The following is a 7529-nucleotide window of genomic DNA, read 5'->3' as shown; positions in this document are numbered from 1 at the left end:
TACTAACCCATCTACCCGTGCCTAACCTTATCTATGAACTCATATACCTTTTGTAATGTAGCAATCGATGGGTAACCAAAATTGCTTGTATTTTCTCTCTTCCTCTCCCATTTGTTCATTTTCAAACACAATAATTTACCTATGTCATGTGTGATATTTATCTGGTGATGATAGACTTGAGTTACCAGCAGTTACTCTCTCTACATGTTTTTTTCATCCCCTTTCATTATTTTTTCCCCTCTAAGGGAGCAATTGTTATGGGTCTCTGTACGTCATGGAGGTAGCTATTTCACCAGTATGTGATTCATTAATAGCCTATTGCTTCTTGCATATATGGTTGGCTAGCTCGGTGCCTCGGTGGCATGCCTGCATATACTTTGAGTTGGTTTTTCATATATTTGTAATGACGATAATGGCGCAAGTAAATAATTTATAATGAAAATAATGTGTACTAATTAGTATGACAATATATATTGAAAGGTGTGTAAAATTTGAATCGATCAATTAGCTAGGTAGACGTTCATATACAAATTATGCCTGACCTTTTCAAATCTTAGTACACACTGACTCCACATAACGTACAGCATTGACATATAGCTACTGCTCCCACGTACTGACGCACGCACACCTGCCGCATTTGTAGCAGGCCGGCGCTCGCGATGTGATCCTCCGGCGACTAGCGTCCATCAGCTAAAATAGAACTGGCCATACGCCTATATCGATCTATAGGAAAATTATAAAGACAAGTGTATCCCGATCTATATGCCGTGCCGACATTGACTCGTCGGCCCCCGGCCAAAATGTCATTCCAGGATCCATGCTGAAACGATGGTTGCTCTGACTTCTGAGGCCTGAACTTAACGAGTGTTTGGATGCTAGGTGCTAAATTTTAGGATGTTCGGATGCTAATTAGGAGGACTAAACATGAATCAATTATAAAACTAATTGCAGAACATCTAGACTAATTCGCGAGACGAATCTATTAAGCCTAATTAATCCATCATTAGTAAATGGTTACTGTAGCACCACATTATCAAATCATGTACTAATTAGGCTTAATAGATTCGTCTCACGAATTAAACTCCATCTGTGCAATTAGTTTTTGTAATTAGCCTATATTTAATACTCCTAATTAGTATCCGATGTGGCATGCGCTAAACTTTAGCGGGAGATACCCTTAACCTGTGCCAAGCTGCTACACACGGCATCATCAACGCACACATACTACGCGTCAGATCATACCGGCCGTCCAATAGTAACACGCAGACACAGCCGGTGGCAATCAATAAGGCGCATGCACGTAGTAGGGCGCAGGCCGGCGGCAGACGCAGATAGAATAGAACCTAACCGCGGCTGGCTGGCGCCGGGCGGCGTGCCGGCCGACGCGCACGTCGCGATGTCGACCCTAGGCAGCCGCTGGCGGCCGGGCCGCCGCGGCGACGGCCGGTGGCAAGATCGCTCCGCAGCTCCTACGTTGCCACTTGCCAGCTGCTGCCGTACGACGCCACGGCTAGAGAGGAGTTGTTGCGTAGTACACTGATTTGTCTCTTCTTCTCTCTTCTCGCGTACGATCAGCCGGTCGACCTGCCGTGCGGAGGCAGGTGTGTGTTGCGTCGATCGCGCAATAGAATATGCAGATCAGGTTACCCTAGCCAGTACTACTAGTAGCTGTGTACCGCGCGCGTACCTGTACGTGCTTGCTTATCCACCAATTTCGCCGATTTCCGCGAGACAGACGTAGGCGCGGCTAAACGCCTAAACTGGCGTGCTTGACCGGCGAACAATGCTGATGAGTTCCTGGCGCAGCTCTTTGTGCATTGATGCGAGATACTACGTGCTCTTAGGCTTCATGGGATACAAGAGCTCAGCTGGACTTTAACAGTAACCCTAGCCAGTTGAGTGCCGGTTATTCTCAATGCTAATCGCTATGGATACCAGTGGATTGAAGTGGAATGGGAGGGATTGAAGAGAAAATTAATTCATTTTAGACTTGATCCCCTTCATTCCCTTCAAATCCTCTTCTATTCAAACGAGCCTAAGGCACGTTCGGGATGGCTCCTTCCCACACCGCCTTTATGCTACAGTAGTTAGAGGAGAGTAAAGGAGAAGAAAAACTTCACCAGCTTATCAAACACGGAGCTTTTTTGCTCGGGACTGAAAAGACGAAGGGGCCCGAGTAACATCCGCAAAAGAACGCGATGCACGCTTAGATTGAACGTGAGTCCAATGAAAATCCGGTGAATGATCACCAACCACGACTGCAGCTTTGGCCAATTGTAAACCACGCTCATTCCAACGATTATTTTCTTCTTGATTTAAAAACTACGAATTACGGAGTATATTATTAAAACCCAAATCGAGATTCCTGAAATTTACCTGTCCAAACTTTTGCAAGCTCACACACAAACTGTTCACGGCGCGTGCATGAATGAAACATCCCCTCCTGGTCGTCCATTACTGGTCAGCAAAAACAAGCAAATTGCTCTTGCGTTTGCCACGGATGTTTCTAGCTAGCAGCACATAATCTGCAGGAATTCGCAGCGCCCGTGGCCTGGCTGGAAAACACATGCGCGCGGCAAGAGGGTGCATGTTCACCTTGATCGGCCCCGGCCGAATCCTGACGCAGAGATCGAGTAAATCTTTCAAAAAAAAGAAGAAGAGATCAAGTACACGACAAAACATGGGAGCCCATATCCAAGGAACACGATGGAAACAGTACCTGAACAGTCGGTTGCCATGGCCCCAATCAACGAAGACGAATGTATGCTCAGAGGTCAGAGCTCGGGCACGCGTCCACATCTGCTGTTGGAATGGATGTGCCGCCAAAATACAGAACAGACCGCGGGAACCAGCAGGGGGAGGCGCTGTTGGAGGAACGGATATTGTATATATCCTTTTTCTTTTTTTCCTGAAATTGGACACTGGTTTGCTGAATGTGATGTATGTTACTCCTACCGTGTTCTTATTAGGGCATGTGTTGTGGAAGGTTTCGATTAGTAAAATCTTATTGACATCATATTACGCTTTGTAAAATACTATCTGTTATTTGTAGCCACATGTCGCTCAACCATTGGGTGTCGTTGATTCTGCTTGCATACAACACTACTACGGAATGTGCCATCATTGCCGGCCCATCACCGCCGGTTTTGGGTAGGCCGGCCGTGATGGATCTTCACCGCCAGTTCAAACGACTACGCGCGGGAGTGCGCGTGTCAGAGCAGAGAACCGGCGGTGATGCCCCCCTTCACCGTCGGCTTGTGGTTAAAACCGGCAGTGAAGGTATCACCGCCGGTTCTTTAATAGGCCCGGCGGTGATATCTATCTTTTTTTTTGAAACAAAGCAAGAGCACTGCTACTTCTTTTAAGGAGATAGAAGTTCAAAGTTACATGGAGTTCGTTATTACATAAATGGAAAAGATCTCTAAGATAACTCATAAGAAACTAAGATACACTACCCAACTCAGGGGTACCACATGCTCTCTGATGCATCATCACCTCCTCTTGAATCAAGTCAAACACTTTTATTAGGGTTAGAGATTTTCCTTCAAAAACTCGACGATTACGTTCCTTCCATATATTCCATGTTGTCATGATCAAGTATGCAGGCACAGATCTTCTTTGCTTCTTGCTGAAAGGCTCCAATGATCTTGTCCACCATGTTTCCACTTCAACCTCATCATTTGCAGGTATACTGATAATTCCTCCCAACTAGTTGCTTACTAGCACCCAGATTTCCTTAGCATAACAGCAATTGAGACATAGGTGGATAGCTGTTTCATTTTTCTGATCACACAAAGGGCAGATCATGTGACATTCCCAGTTTCTAGCTATCCTCTTATCAGCTGTTAGGATCTCTGAATTAGCAACCATGCAAAAAACTTGTGCTTAGCTTCAGTGTAGCCCTCCAGATGTTACTGGCTTCAAAAGTAGTAAAGGATCCTTTGAATTGTGCCTCATAAGCAGATTTTAAAGTGTATGAGCCACTTGCCGTCCATTTCCATTTGATTTGGTCCTCATCCTCATTGAATTGTACCTCCTGCATCAAATCCCAAAGGATTATGAATTCTTCCATTTCCTCCATTGTTTGCATTCTCCATAACCCTCTAGTCCAATTATGATTAATCATATCCTCCCTGCCAGTCTTGTTCTTTCGCCATGCCAGTTTGTATAGTCGTGGAGCTATATCTCGAGGAGCCCTCCCATTAATCCAGGAGCATTGCTAGAACCTAGCCTTGTTACCATTCCCCAAGGTAACAACCGTCTTGCTCTAAATAGCTGCTTGTCCACTTCGTCATATGGAGTTTCAGATCCTACCCAAGGCCCGTCAATTTTAGTCCACTCATACCACAACCATCGAAGCTGAAGGGCTCTACTGAATGCTCCAAGTTCAAGGATACCCAATCCACCTAGGTTCTTTGGCATTGTTGTTTTCTGCCATTTTACTAAACAATATCCTCCAGTTGCTTGCTCTGACCCTTTCCATAGGAAATTTCTTCTAATTTTATCTATTTTCTTCTATGCCCATTTCTTTAGTGCAAAAACTGTGATGAAATAGATTGTCATTGGAGTTAGCACAGACCTGACCAGTGTGAGCCTGCCAGCTTTTTCAAGGCACTTGCTCTTCCATGCAGGGAGTTTTGCTGCTACTCTATCAATGAGTGGTTGGATTTCTATCCTTGTCAATTTTCTCAGGCTAAGAGGCAAACCCAAGTATTTGCATGGGAAGCTTTTGATTTGGCATGGCATCCTTTCCATAATAGAGCTGATGTCAAGTCCTCACATCTGATGGGATATGCAACACGTTTGTCCAAATTTATTTTCAGTCCTGAGACTCTGCCAAATGCATCAAAGATTGTTCTTATACCTCAATTTCCTCTCTAACTGGGTTGACAAACACTACTACATCATCTGCATATAAGCTTATTCTAAGCTTTGCTGTTCTTCCTTGAATTGGTGATAAGGTGGACTCATTTTCAACAATTGTTAGCAGCCTTTGCAGTGGTTGTAATGCTAGGATAAACAACATAGGGGACAGTGGATCTCCCTACCGAAGGCCAGTTCGATGCCTAAATTTTCTTGTTTGAGACCCATTTACTAGCACTGTTGAAGTTGCTGTGTGTAGTAGGATAGAGACCCATTCCCTCCATCTGCTCCCAAACCCCATATGTTCCATAACCTCCATCAGATAATCCCATCTTACTGTGTCAAAAGCCTTTGCAATGTTAATCTTTTGGAACAAAGTTGGCCTTCTTTGTTTGTGTAGCTCTCTGATCAGGTTTTGGGTATGCAAGAAGTTGTCATGAATGCTTCTCTTTCTTATGAATGCACTTTGGTTCATTGACACTAGATCATTTAGGACTTGGGCTAGCCTTGATGCCTGCAGCTTTGATATCAGTTTTGCTATACTACTGGTGAGACTGATTGGTCTGTAATCAGTTATTATTTTTGCCTCATTTTTTTGGGAACCAAAACAATATGTGCTAAATTTAGGATGTTGAAATGTTGTCCATGCTAGTTGTAAAAGAATTGCACAGCCAGGGTGAGATCTTCCTTTAAAATGTCCCAGTAGGTTTTGAAGAAGAATCCAATGAAACCATCAGGTCCTGGAGCTTTCTCTGATTTTTGATACATGATCATTGCCTTGAACTCCTCCTCTGTGAATTCCTCTTCTAAGCATTATGTCTCTGAATATTTAAATCTTCCCAGTTAATGAGCGTTCTTAGGAGATATGTTTGGAATAGATTCAGGCCAGAAGCGTGCATGGTAAATGGATGGTCTACAGAGGAGGCTATTGAGTTCTGCACATACTATTTGGATCTCGACAGAATTAGGGTTCCAGTATCTCACTATGAGGGGAGGCTGAGTGGAAGAGGAATGATCGGTCGGGAGTCGGTACGCGTTGTAGACCTGGACGCTTTCAAGCTAGCACATTACACTGTTATACAACAAGTGGCCATAGTTTCTCCACATATAGATATGCACAAGTGTGAACTACAACAGCAGAACAGGAACAAGACAGAAGCTTGGATCGTGAAACAACACATAGATTCATTTGGCAGCTAGTTACGATTGAAGTTAACATGTGTTGATAGCGGTTCTCGTGAGTTGGATCTATTGGCTAGGGAACCATCTAGTACCATGCTGATGTTCCAAGGATACGACATAAATGCATACACATTTTACACAAGAAAACAAGATGAAAAGAGTGCCAACCAAAACAGCGGTGTCCGTATTGATGCTTTTGATAACAATCATCAACAAGAGTCATACTATGGAAGCATAGAAGAGATTTGGGAGCTAGATTATGGACCACAAATAAAGATCCCTCTGTTTTGTTGTCAATGGGTTCGACTCAGGGGGGTCTTCGAAGACAATTACGGCATGACTGTGGTGGATCTCAAGGACGTAGCCTACAGTGATGAACCTTTTGTTTGGGCTAAAGATGTAGTGCAAGTATTCTATGCAAAAGATCTAGCTAACGAGGGCAGACATGTTGTGGTACCGGGGAAAAGAAAGATTGTCGGCATTGAAAATACAACCGAGGATGAAGTAAATGGTTATGCAGACATGCCTCCACTTGGCTCGGATGTCGACCTTCCTCTATTTGAAGAGGGTGATGAACCTGCTTACGTGAGGCTCAACCATAATGAAGCTCTCATTGTTGACAATGAGTGACAAGACGTGATAATTCATAAACTCTTTACAATATCTATGTACTTGTTTCATTATATGTACTATGTTGAACTCTGGTTGTATCTTTTTTAATATTGCATGCACTGTCTAGAAGATATGTTGAACCTTTTTTATTGCACTCTATATCATGTACTATTTAATTGTAATAAAAAAATTGAAAAAATCCATCATTGCCGGTTCTTGTGATAGATCGGCGTTGATAGTGACCTTCAATGTTGGTTTATATTTAAAACCAACATTGAAGGGCACTTTCACCGCTGGTTTATATCTAGAACCAGCGGTGACGGTCGCTATCATCGCCGGTGCTAAAAGAAACCTGACAGTAATATGCACGCCATCCAATAAAATGTGGCAGATGGCCCTTATTGCCGCCCGTGGCCTTACTCACTCTTCCATGGGCACGCCCAAGCCACCTAGCCAGCCGCGGCTAGCTTCGGCCAAGCCGCGGCCAGCCCCGGCCAGCTGTGGCCAGCCATGGCCAAAGGGCGGCCAGCAGGCAACCAGAGGAGGCGACCAACGGCTGGCTAGCTACGGCCAGCCCCGGTCAGCTGCGGCTAGAGGGCGGCCAGCCGCAGCCAGTAGGCGGCCCGAGGAGGTGGCCAGCCCCAGCTAACTGCGGCTAGCCGCGGCCAAAGGGTGGCCAGCTGTGGCCAGCAGGTGGCCAGAGGAGGCGGTTAGCCATAGCCGGAGATGGCTAGCCATGGCCAGCAGCGGTCGGAGGCGTCTAACAACATCAAGCTTGCACACGTCCACTGTCGGTACACAAAGCCCTATGTCCATTTTTCACGTAATATAATGCAGATGGATCGGCAATGGATGTACCACCTCGGCTCCTC

Source organism: Setaria italica, chromosome VI, assembly GCF_000263155.2.
Source record: "Setaria italica strain Yugu1 chromosome VI, Setaria_italica_v2.0, whole genome shotgun sequence".
Classification (NCBI taxonomy): Eukaryota; Viridiplantae; Streptophyta; class Magnoliopsida; order Poales; family Poaceae; genus Setaria; species Setaria italica.
The sequence above is the reverse complement of the archived record's forward strand: the minus strand, read 5'-3'. Positions refer to the sequence as shown.